Source organism: Thermobia domestica, chromosome 4, assembly GCF_964235325.1.
Source record: "Thermobia domestica chromosome 4, izTheDome1.hap1.1, whole genome shotgun sequence".
Classification (NCBI taxonomy): domain Eukaryota; kingdom Metazoa; phylum Arthropoda; class Insecta; order Zygentoma; family Lepismatidae; genus Thermobia; species Thermobia domestica.
Window position 1 is genome coordinate 154,141,958 of NC_137457.1, and position 13,559 is coordinate 154,155,516.

General features: G+C 36.2%; 1 protein-coding gene across 1 annotated transcript in view; it reads left to right on the forward strand.

The window, feature by feature from the left end:
* Nucleotides 1-13,559, forward strand: part of LOC145683385 (phospholipid scramblase 2-like) — a 1,334,370-nt gene that overhangs the window by 15,830 nt on the left and 1,304,981 nt on the right. The gene's annotated exons all lie outside the window — the stretch shown is intronic.

Below are 13,559 nucleotides of genomic sequence, written 5' to 3' on the forward strand. Positions count from 1 at the left end.
GACAAATTCAGCCAAAATACTTCACTTCCATATACCAGTCCCAAATTTTACACAGTATTTATATACATAATAAATAATTGGAAAATACCTGGAAGACACTTGATTTAACACGCTGGACTCCTATGTTGACGTCATCAAAATGGCCGTCGGGATTAAAAACACAGGTTTGCTTAAATACACTTAACTCCGTTACCAATCATTTTATTGAGTCTTCCAACTGTTCCATTTGAAAGAGCATGAAATAAGTTACAAAAATTTTATTCGATTTTAAATGGTTTACGGCGATGACAATGTGGAAGTGGATGAAAAGAAAAAAAAATGAAATGAAACTTTGAGTCTTACGTCCCACGTATATGCCGGTTAGGCTAAAGGAGACGGTAATGATGAGAAATGAATGAAATGGTGAAATGAAGAGAGTGGGAGGAAACGGGAGAACCCCGAGAAGACCCACGAGCACGGGGTTTGTCCACCACAAAGTCCACAAGGCGCGAGCTTGGATCGAACCAAGGACCCCAAGCACCGGAGGTGAACGCTCTACCACTGAACCACCGCCCCCCTTGGATGAAAAGAAGATCCGTACATTTTCTTCTAGTAGATGGCAAAAGTTTCTACTTGAAGAAAACGCAAAAACATTATTTTGTTTTTGCTAGTGGTGACCTCTGTTACTTACCGAATTATTAGAAAAGAAACAAATATTCTATCACAGAATGTTTGCAACGTGGTGCGTCGGCTTAGAAAAGTTTCCATCCATGAAGTCATCAAAAGAAACAACCTTCCCTTGATGAGTGCTAAGAAAGGTACAGTTAAGTCCAAAGACAAACAGAAAATAGTAGACCTGAGAAAAGACAGTATTCTTTTTGCCAAGTTGTACGTTACTAGTCAATCAAGGGGAATTAACGTCAAAACGTACTTTGCCCATGAAAATAGCTCATGTCCACCTTCCATATCAGACCGCGGTAAGCTCAGAAAACCAATAAAAAATCCGACGTGCTGTCCTGTATCATCGAGTCAAGTGGAGTTCGGTGTTACCACTATTCATGTGCCCGAAGTTTTTTCGCTCATAATCGATGCAGCAGCCTTGATCCATATGCTTGTCCCTAAATCCTGCGGACATTTTAAGAGTACTGCAACCAGATTGTTAAACCATACATTCTAATGAGATTAAGATCTGTGGAAAAAGTTGACCTAGTTTTTGACCGCTACTTAGAAGGAAACCTAAAAACTGACGTAAGACAGTCGAGAGGGCTGGGGTCAGAATAAATGTAAAATCTAATGATGTCATCCTCAAATCTTTCAGTAAGTTGCTTGCTCACAGTAAAACCAAAGAAGAGCTCTGAATTTTTAGCTGAAAACCTGGTCAAAATGAATCTCCCCGCCGGAAAAAAGTAATATGCACCTACAGAGACACGGTAATTGGATCGCAAATGGAGGCGACATTTGAAGATATATCTTCCGAATTGCATGAAAAAGCCGATGGCCGTCTCCTACTTCATGTATGGCATGCCATGGAATACTCGGGTTGTTCTAAGGTCATGGTGAAAACTGTTGATAGTGACGTGGTAGTAATTGTTATGTATGCCTTTTCTAGACTCAATACACTGAAAGAATTTTGGATGGAACACGGTAGTGGAAAGCACCTCCAATACCTTCCGATCCACGAGCTGCACAACAAAGTTCCACGAGGAGTTCCAGATCTTTTGCCATTCTTCTATGCATTTACGGGGGCTGATACTGTGTCAAGTTTTGTAAGTATTGGTAAAACCACTGCATGGAAAACGTGGATGACTTTCCGAGATGTAGACAAAGCTTTTTCGGCATATTCTCAAGTTCTGGACAACATCTCTGTAGGTGACGACACGTTTTTACTCATTCAACGCTTTGTAGTTCTTATGTGTCATTCATCAAGTTCTGCAGAGACCGTCAATAAGACCAGGCGGATTCTCTTTACCCAGCAAAACAGACCCATTGAAAATATTCCACCAACCAGCAACGCTCTGTTGCAACACTTGAAGAGGGACATCCTACAACGTTCTTTGTGAACAAACTGTCTTCAACGGAACAGTCAACGCTTGGATCCTTGTGAGTGGGGATGGAAGAAGACCGCATATGACAACGAGCCCCTCTGGTCGACAAGCCCAAACTTCACCATGGAAAAGCTAAAAGAGTTGATAGCATGCAAATGCAAATAGATTTGCACGCACTGTCGATGTGTAAAAATGCACGAACTTTGCACTTTACTTTGTAGTTGTGAGGGTCAATGCAGAAATTAAGTTTAATCTTACAAACTTGTCACTTTGTTTAAAGTTTGCGTTGTTTTCAATAGTTGTGCCTTCCGCGTTAATAAACCATGCGGACTATATATGTTTTCATTGTGAGAAATTGTTGTAAATATCTGTTACCCTTCCTAAAAAAGAAAAGTTCTTTTTTCTTTTTCGCCAATCAGTAAAAAGAGAGTATTGGATCCACTGAAAGATGTAAATAACTATTTTTATTTTCATGTTCACTCTTTCGTGGTATAATTTATAATTAAAGATGAATCACTCATAAAAAAAAATATACAGGCATGAAACATTGCAATTGATGTAATGTATATTTACTTGAGTTAACGCTTCTTGTAATAACAGAAATGTCATTGCAAAATATATTAAGCCAACAGCAACCATTTCAAAACATTGATTTTTTACCCCCTTCCACGTTGTCATCGCCATAAACCATTTAAAATCGAATAAAATTTTGGTAACTTATTTCATGCTCTTTCAAATGGAACAGTTGGAAGACTCAATAAAATGATTGGTAACGGAGTTAAGTGTATTTAAGCAAACCTGTGTTTTTAATCCCGACGGCCATTTTGATGACGTCAACATAGGAGTCCAGCGTGTTAAATCAAGTGTCTTCCAGGTATTTTCCAATTATTTATTATGTATATAAATACTGTGTAAAATTTGGGACTGGTATATGGAAGTGAAGTATTTTGGCTGAATTTGTCGCTATCTGTTAGAAGTCGTGACCGCCATTTTAATAATGTAATTAACACGTTTATATGTGATATCTCAGTTATTTATGGACCAAGTTTCTTCGTTAATAGCTCATTTTAAAGGTAATGAAATTAACAATATAACTCGTTACCTAAGTGTTTCGTCTAAAACTAAGGGTTTCGGAGTTATTTTGTATTTTTCTTCAATAAATACTCATTAATTTAATACATTCTTAAATAACTCCGAAACGGTTAATTTTAGAGGAAATATTTTGGTAACATGTTTTATTGCAAATTTAATTTTCTTTAAAATGAGCCAAGTTTGAAGAAAATCGGTTAATAAATAACGAAGATATGGCTTATTTTTTGAATCGAGCTGTCCGCCATTTTGATGACGTCATCACATGAGTTCCGGACGTCAGATCAAGTGTCTCCCGGCGGATTCTTGTCCTTTGGTATACATATAAGAACTGTGTAAAATTGCAGACTGGTAGCAGGACGTGAAATATTTTGGTGGTTTCTGACACTAACTCCATGCACTACAAGAGACAGAAACAATAAACTTTCTTATGATAAATTCTACTTCAAAGTTCGAAGCACTTGCTTTGGCACGTGCTTTGTTGTTTCTTTTGAAGGGAATAGAAAAGTTCTAGCGCCTAAGAAATTACACGATATAATATTGCAAAATTTGAAAGTGGATATATTTGCATTGCAATTTGTAGTAATAAAGAAATTACGATTACAAGACATGATCGTAAAAAGCATGTTTTATTTCTTCATGCATCGCAAGTCTTACGGGCCCCTATACCTCACCCGTCCCCAAATATCGATATCGGAAATTTAGAATAATACCCAGACAGCATGCTTGCTTGCCACAAGCGTGCCTGTTGCTTTTATTTTATTTTTTTTTTCGCTTTGGCTTATACACAAAAGCTTATTTTTTCTTAACGCAAGGTGCAGTGATTGCAACCCAAGCTTCTTTTGTGAGACGCGTTTCTGGAAGTTGAAGTAAGAAGCCAGCGCGCGTTCGATTTTCAGTTGTTCTTAAAAACCACGTGAAGCTGACCTCTTAAATTTTGGCGACAAGGTAGTGTTCGCGTTGTTAGCGTCGTTTTAGCATTCATCTTGAATAAAGGACAAAACCTTATTATTTTTTAAATTGTGCCGTGTATTACCCTAGTTCCACGTACCTATAATGTCGCTCCTTATTTCCTCCTATTTTGGTAACGAGGAGGCATAATGAATTGTGGTATTTATGCACAAAACATGAATGTAAACATATATGGCAACATATTTGAGCCTAGGTATTTCGTAAAAGAATACAGAACTGTTGCAGATACTTTAATATGAACTTAAGGTTTAAATTATACTATAAACTTTATTTGAATGCTATGTTTAAAGGCGAAACATTTCTCTGCATTTTTATATAAAAATGTAGAAATTTTAAGTACTCGTTGCTAATAGTACAAGATATTGGATATTGGTAAGAAGCAACGTCGCCCGTTATTTATCACAGTAAAAACGTTATGGTTATTAATACAATTGATTTTCGTAGAAGCGGATCGGAGCCGTGCATGTTTTTACGGCTGTGCATTTTCTTCAATAATTGGAAAGGTGAAGGAACCTTTGTCGTAGATGACTCAAGGATTGTATAGTAGAATGGGTTTAGCCAGACGATCGATATATATTGACAGATTTTCTACTGTTTTATGTTTTATCCAAATTCACTCGCAATAAGCTTAATAAGGCTTGCCATTTATGACTTTCGCTTATATTTAGCTTGAGTTTGAGATCATTTGACTTGTCTTTCATTTGTGAAGACAAGCTTGCTGCAAGTCTTCCCCTGATGTAGCTAACTGGTTTACCGCAAGCTTGCAGCAAGCAAATTGGCTAGCATAGTAGAGCTTGCGGCAAGCCAATTGACCTGCAAAAGATAGTTTGCCGCAACCGTGCAGCAAGTTTAAATTGCTGTCTTTGTATATTCATGTCCATACATTTGCGATATCGAATGTTGATATATGAAAATATAAATAAGAACGATAGCGATATAACGACATATCACACAGGAACAGGTCGGAGAAGGGATGGTTGAAACATATTGGAATCAACAATCAAATTCCAAATATGTTCTGCATTTTCCTATTCAATGACGGGGAAGCGTATAAGCCTCAATAGAAATTTAAAGCCACAAAATGTTAAAACAAAGTAGGTTTTCAATTTCCCGTTAATATAAAACTATTAACAGAAAACCATTACTGTAATTTAAATTTTACTTCTGTTTCTGATTGTTATCACACATCCGCGGCCATACACATACTTTACATAGTATAGTAATATACTCTACACTTTTTCACAAGGAAACAAGCCGGTAGATGAATTTCCTGTGATATTATAGTGGAATGTTCTACAAAATAATCATAATTGATTGGCTATATTTCCATTAGTACTTTGGCACGGACTGAGAGCAGAACTAGAAATCAGATTTCATTCCTTTTTCCCTCAGAATAAAAAAATCTTCTGGTTTAGCTGAGATTGTCATTTTTTAAAGATGTTTTAAAGGTTTAGAAGTTGACAAAATTCACTCTTTCGGGTACCGATTCCTCGAAACCCCTATCCTGGGCTAATTCTGGCAACCGCGGTTTCGAGGTAATCGATACCTGAAAGAGTAAAGTTCGTCGATTCTCAAGCCTCGACAGTCTGTGAAAAGAGATTTCGAAGTCCATGTTGTTATTTCCTTGTTACAAAGACACTCCTATTTGACTCTATTCCTGGTAAATAATTGAACTTATACATTTACAATTATTGAAAACCAAATAATTACTTTTATACAAAAAAGTCATTACAGTTCAGTAGAATACAGTAGTAGATGGAAGTGAATGAAAATATTGATTATTTATTGAGATTTGCAAACTAAATATGAATAATAAGTGTTTATTCACCAATACTCTTGTGCAAAGGTGGATGTACGATGGAATTCTGGGGGCGCGGTGGGTTGTAATAAGGCAACTTAGAGCTACTTTTAAGAGCTCCAAACTCTGGGATGGGTTTAAATTATATATAAAATAAGAAAGCCTTCTCTTCTTGTGGTGATCTCCCTGATCGCCCCCTGGATCCGCCCTTGCTCTTGTGTAGCAGAGCTTGAAGACATGTAACTCGTATCTGCTTTTAACTCAGCTGATCCTACTTTTTAGGGATGGGCAAATTCAAGGAGGAGAAAGTTTTATTTGAAACTTGACTCCACTCGATTCTGCAACTGAAGTCGAGTCCATCAAAACGAAGCAAATTCCGAGTGTAGTTTTAAGTACTGTGGGAAGAAGACACGAGGATGTGAGGCACAAATGTACGAAGGATCATACGGGAAATTAATGTTAACTGCACTGCTATTATACCAATAATAATAATAATAATAATAATAATAATAATAATAATAATAATAATAATAATAATAATAATAATAATAATAATAATAATAATAATAATAAAACAATAATAATAAGAAAATAGGGAACAAGAAGAAAATTACAAAGATTTCTCCCGTCTTTCATTTTTTTTACTTTCGTACATATATCCTCCTATCTTTCTTCTTTCCTATTATAATATCGCGTATAAACATGAAAGATGGTCTGTTTTTCTGCGAATACTAGAAAGTATAGCATTTGTTTACTGGTTGACTGAAGACCTCTGTGTTCGTGAAGTCTAGCAGGCAAAGATGTCATTCACGAGGTTCATAGTTTGAGTTCCAATGACTCAAGATTCCTTCATGTTCCAAAAATGATTAGAAAGTACCGTGCGCCGGCCCACCTCGTTAAAAACTTTACGGTCCAGGTTGGACTTCGGCTTGGGCTACCTTGATAGTAAATAATATTAGTGCACAAAAAACAAGATTCTACGAAACTGATTTGTGAAAAATTTATTCTACTCTCGTTATCGAGATATGATGAGATACTATAATTATCCTCTCTCGTGAACAACATTAAACTGTTCCACATTACTGGTTACGTTTCCATAGCTTTCATTTTCAAAATAAATAAATAAATAAATAAATAAAAATAAAAGATGATGATTTATGAACCAGTGAAAACGAGCTGCACTGACAAGCAGGGCTTGCTAATTTAACATAACTATAACATAACGAAATAGACGGAAGTAACGTAATATATTAGTTAACACAATGCGTTATGTACGAATTGTAACTTCATATATTTTTTTACGAAACACTGATGTTACTATACTTATCAGATAACTATAATGATAACGTCTTAAAGGAGCAAACTACTTTCTGTTATCGCTAAATAACCTTATGAAGAGATTGATAGGTATATAGTATATTGTAATAGCGTTATTACTTTATAGGTTATTCCCAAGGCTAACGTTAAAGTAACGAAAAAGATGGAACTACAGCGAAGCATAACAATATATTTGTTATTTTTTGTTATGTACCAATTGTAACTTTATATATTTGCTACGAAACAATTATGTTACTATACTTATCAAATAACTATAGAGTAACGAATTGCAGGATCAACCTATTTTCTGTTATCATTAAATAACCTTATGAAAAGATTGATAGGTATATAGTATATTGTAATAACGTTATTATTTTATAGGTTATTCCCAAGGCTTACTGATTTAACTTAACGCTAAAATAATGAAAAAGATGGAAATTCATCCAAGTGTAGCAATATATTTGTTATTTTTTTCGTTATGTAGCATTCATAACTTTTACATTTGTTATGAAATAATAATGTTACTATACTTTTCGGATAGCTATATAGTGACGAATTAGAAGAACGAAATACTTTCTGTTACTACTAAATAACGTTAAGAAAAATTGACTGAAATATAGTATGTATCAATAACGTTAACGTTATTATTGAATAGGTTATTCCCAGGACTTTCTAACTTAACGGTATCATAACTATATAGTAATTAATTACCGGAACAAAATGGTTTCTGTTACTACTAAAAGCGGAAATATTTCACATTCCCATGAAGATTGGAGTAAAAACATATAAAAGTCCCTTTATTAAGCAGAAACTATGTTATGCGGACAATGGAAAGCAAAACGAACATTTAATGGAAAAATCTGAGTTCCGGACTACAGCGTTTAGAAAATTTTTAGGCATCCTGTGAAAGGGCAAACTTATACATTACAATGTCTGCGATAAATTCGTTCTTCTGTTAAATATTTCTGGACAGTATTGACCTTCCACAGCCACTATTCATATTTACTCTCACAATTTTCGGCTAGACGTACGAAGCATGTCAGCTGCCAGCCATTTTTGTAGGTGTACTTCTGTTCCGATTGTATAGCGACTACCGACAGCTGGCAAATATGAGGAGAAAACTGACAAAACAAGGTTCTGGCGAAAAGGAATTGAAGCAAAAAAGCAAGAGTCATAATCTCTATCATATGTCGTGAAGATAAGCAGTGAAGGATTTAAAGGACTTTCGGAATTCCAAAGAAAACTCTTGTGTTCTGAAGTATACCGTGCAAGGTTTAGACGAAATACATCACGCTCCGAAATTCATGTGCAAAGCATATGAGAGAATTATGTCATTGTTTCTCATTCGCGCTTTCTGATACCCTCTCTCTCTTGCTCTCAGCAGGTATGGTTCTGGAATCTCATAAGCATGGACATACCAGATTTAAGGAAACAAAATGTTCCTTGACCCACCAATACTCAGAAATATACAGTAATTTCCTGTTTATTGTTGTCCTTGACCTTCTCAGCTCTCGGGTTTACGCCTGATCAATCACCTTGCAATAAAACGTTTACCAATACAGCTCTAAACTTACATTTTTACATTGATTCGGCAGCAGTCATTATAGAGTGTAAAACAAGGGTTGTGTTTCATCTTAGCTCCAGGGTAAAAGTATTCATGCTAGAGAAAGGGATGATTGAATGTAAACAAATCATGAAGATGTTCAACATCGGTAAAACTCTGGTGTACGAGATTCTAAAGAAAGAATGGAAATTTAGAAGGGGTGAGGAAATTGCAGTAATGGGAAAGTAAAATTATAAGTTAAAGAAACTGAAAAATAAATCATTAATGGAGTGGTATGGGAATGGTTTGTTAGTGCCAAACCGTAAAATCACCGCATATCGGACCCTATATTATAGGAATACGCTAAAACGCGAGCTGAAAACCTGGGTGAAACGGAATTCAAAGCATACAATGTGTAGTTAGAAAGTTTATGCAAAAGACATGAGGTAGCTTTTCTTACGAATTTTGTGGTGATCATATGATCCAAATGGTGAAATATGTAATGAATGGGCTGCTAAACTACCTTCCATAATCGAAGGACATAAAATTGAATCGTATTTTTTTAAAAAGTAAAAATCTATCTCTGTTAAGCGGAAACCTGCTTTAACGGAAATTTTTGCGAGTCTCGCTCGATTCTGCTAAAGACAGGTTTCACTCTATTTTGTAATATCGTTATTATTGCACATGGTAAAATATTGAGAGCTAGAACGATAAAATATAGTGAAAAGTAGCTGTTCATGTATATACAACGGCATAAAAATGCATACAATAATAATTGCATTTATGTGTATTATTAGATGCAGGTGTACGTATACGGGAGCTTATAAGTTCCTACCATGTGTATGTGTGTCTGTATGTGGTGTTTTATTTCTCGGTAACTACTGGTCGGATCTCAACTAAATTTGGTGAGAAAGTAGCTCATCGTCCATGAAATAAAAAAAGATGTAGAGTCTATACAGTAGGTCGTTCACTTATATCCGATCATATTCGATTCGGTGCTGTACTATCGTATCATACTAGAACTATGGGTCTGCTGGCGGGAGTGGTGTTGTGTGTGACCTTGTAGGTGCGTGAGTGTAATCAAATGGCGCCGAAAATCAACGAGTATGGAGAGGTTACATAATGACCTTTTTCCATGCTAAGTTTTCGTACGGATTCAAGTTTCAAGTTCCTGGCTGATTCCTAATGAAAGAAAGTTGTCACTATAACCATAAGTCTATCTTACTCCTGATGGTCACATTCCGGCTATCACATACCGTGGCATTGACCGTAAGAGGCACACAAACTTTGTTTGTCAGTGCAAGTAAAGTTTTGCTCTTGGCATTATGGTTGTTACGGGATTCTGATATGAGGGTAAGTTGATGATACGGTGATGATATGAGGGTAAGGTGAATATAGACATGAAGGTGAATGTTAGACACACCTATTTATCTGCGATAGCTTACATTCAACAATTGTATGGAATGGACGCGAACCAGGTGATGACCCATATGGACTAGACTTCGAGTAATATAGCCAGAACATCACTGCGGTTTTATTAGGACGTGGCAGAAGAACTGAGAATTCATGTTATTTTTTTCGAAGGCATTCCTTTGAAAAGCCCAGATATTAGTCCAATAGATTTATGCGCATTTGGAGTGTTCAAACATCTTCAGCGTCGCTAGCCACACACCCTGCAAGAGGGCCATTTCAGCTTGATTTTTGAAAGCTGAAAAGGAAAAGATATTGCTATATATATTAAATTCTCTAAAGTAATACTACAGAATTATTATTATTAGTATTATTATTATTATTATTATTATTATTATTATTATTATTATTATTATTATTATTATTATTATTATTATTATTATTATTATTATTAGGATCACGAAGTGGACTTATAATAGAACAAGTTCGGGATATTATGGAATACCATTTTTGTTTCGCTTGTAACTCTGTTAAGAATTGCATATTGAAACAAAAAGGAAAACAAATAAGCCAAATACGCCTTACATATTTGGCATTATTTATGCGTATCTGCGTAAAGAAGTTTTGGTACAGGGGTGGACAAAACTTATCATTTGTAAATAAATCACTGTGGAGGGTAATTTGAAATAGTCGGGTAATATGAAATACAAATGCTATATAGAAAAGAAATGAGTTTCCTGTAACATACAATCAATACAGTGGCAATATATGAAAATTCTTAATACCAAACCATAAGTGAATGTGATTACTTGCAAAAGTCACAAATATTATACTCTGCTTCACGATCGGCACGGTCATTGTGTGCTCACATTAAACATGATGAACGATGCACCCAAGCTCTTCTGCTGCGGACTGTACCACAAACATAGCATTTATATATCTGGCTCAATTTCGTACTCTAACAGTCATTTGTTTTTAAGTCGTCACTTGTGACATATATCTAGGTACATTCTTTAGGTACATACTGTTTCAGATACTCTAACAGTATTCGCTGCTTCTTTTTCTAAGCGATTGTGTACTAGAAGCAAAGAAACGCATCAACTTTATTAAATGGCAACTGTTGCCTTCATTTGAAAGTGAATATGGAAGAACCATGAAATAAAGTAAATACACACTCGTCATTTTGTTATAAAGTTACATGGCGAGTAGATTTTAAATGATCCCAAACGGTTATCGTCGAATATACGCGGTTAAAGGAGCACTCTGATTAGCAAAATTCAAAAGACCTCAACAATTTATTCCTCTACAAGCGACATTGTCTCCATCGCCTCCGTGGCCAATTCGGTTGAGCACGCGGCTAGTAATTCAATGCGCTCACCCTGGAGTACATTTCTTTTACTTGTTTAAAGTGTTTTTTAGACTCACCTTAATGTAAACGCATTACGCATATAGGCGATTTGACATATTTTGGGGGAGTAATTTTGTGGTTCATTGACGCTTACGGTATGGGGAACATAACTAGAACATACCTTACACGTTCCCCAGGTACATGCCAGACATGTGCCTAGGGCGGACATAGACTGTGACTATCACTTGCCATCCATATGACTTATCTCTCAAAGGTATATAAGGCACATATTTGATACATTCCCATGTACCTGAAGGAACATGATAAGCATATGCTTGCTATGTGATTGTGCTGTTAGGGGAATGTCACAATCACAAGGAGACTGACTGTAGAGTATCATGGGAATGTGAGGTAGTAGTTTCGTTCCTCTCCGCTTGGAACTAAAACATCACAGGTGAGATAATGAGGTATTCCATATTATCAGACTATTTCATAATACCCGAAATTCCTCTATTGTAATGATAGTTCCGTCTGTCCATCCCTTACTTCGCACGATAACTTTTGAATGGATACGAATTCGTAATTCTATTTTGCAAGTCGATACGTACAGTGATTATCTCGTAACAGTTCGTTAATTAAGTTGATCCGTCTACCGAAATGGGTAGAAATGAGTCACTTCCGGTTTTAACCATCACTATAAATCAAAACCAGTGATAGATATACGGTATAAACGATAACTTCAAGTGGTTTTCGGCAATTGATTAAGCGTTTCAGGAATGACTTTTATCTTCATCCCTAACGTTCTACTAAAGCTAAAAGTGAAAGAAACTTACTACAACTTCCTGTTGCAATTTAATCTTAAAGAGCATAAACTGTAAGCGATTGCGAGAAGCTGTTTGTGGGAATTGATTTAGCGTTTTAGGAGTAAGTACCACATTCTCTCTTAAACCTCTAATTAAACCGAAAGTGGCAACAATCAACCACTTTCGGTTATAGCATTGATCGCTACAGATTAAAGGCGGTCGCAGATGGCGAGACGCAATTTTCTGTAATTAATTAAATGTCCCAAGAATACATTCAATGTCGACTCTAATCTCCCTACCACAACTAGAAGCGGCAGAAATCAATCACTTCAATTTTTTAACTTTCAATTCTTTAACTTTTTGCTATAGATTAATAATGGTAATAGATAGCGAGAAGCGGCTTTCTATAATCAATTTAGAGTCCCAAGAATATATTCCATAGATCCAGAACCATATGAATGCCTCGCAGCTGACCCAGAAACCGAACAGAGAGAACCGCAGCCATTACCTGTAGGGATGTACGACGTCGCCTCTAGATTTAGAACAGACGAGGATATCATGAGGCACATAAAGAAGAAGAAGGGCGCTTCACAGATGGAAGTAATACATCGCAGAAAAAGAAATTACATGATAACCCTCCCGACTCAAAAAGCTCGATAAATATTTCTACATATCTTCGAGGAGGACGAATTTGCTTCACGCACAGCGTTTGACAACGAAGAAATCGAGAGCTCCAAAGAAGAGGAGGAAGAAAAAGAGAGAAAGAAGAAATTGGCTCTGTTCAGAGCCAGCTACTTAGATTCACACAGAAAGAAACTTCACAGGTAAGAGATCACACACTGAGGAACCGATCACACACTGAGGAACCGATCACAGGTGAGAATCAAAAACCCCGAAAGAGAATATTACCGGTAGAAGAACTTCAACGAAAGTCAGGCCTACACTGAGAAATTAGCAGAATTCAACAGAACATTATAGAACAGAGAAAAGCCAAAAATGGATCACAATGACCGGATAACCGGGCCTCATCAGGCCCAAATGCGCCATAAATGCAAAAGACCACTTAGACGGAACGATAGAATCCAACTTTCGCTTGCGTGATTAAAGGAATACAGTCTCAAGAGGAATTGGGCTCTATCGAGGATGACCTCCGTAAACAGAAGATAGCACTCACTGATATCACAAGAATGCATTCAAGTACTACCATTCAATTTATTACGCCTCTTCTCTACTAATCCAGAGCAATGCACTTCTT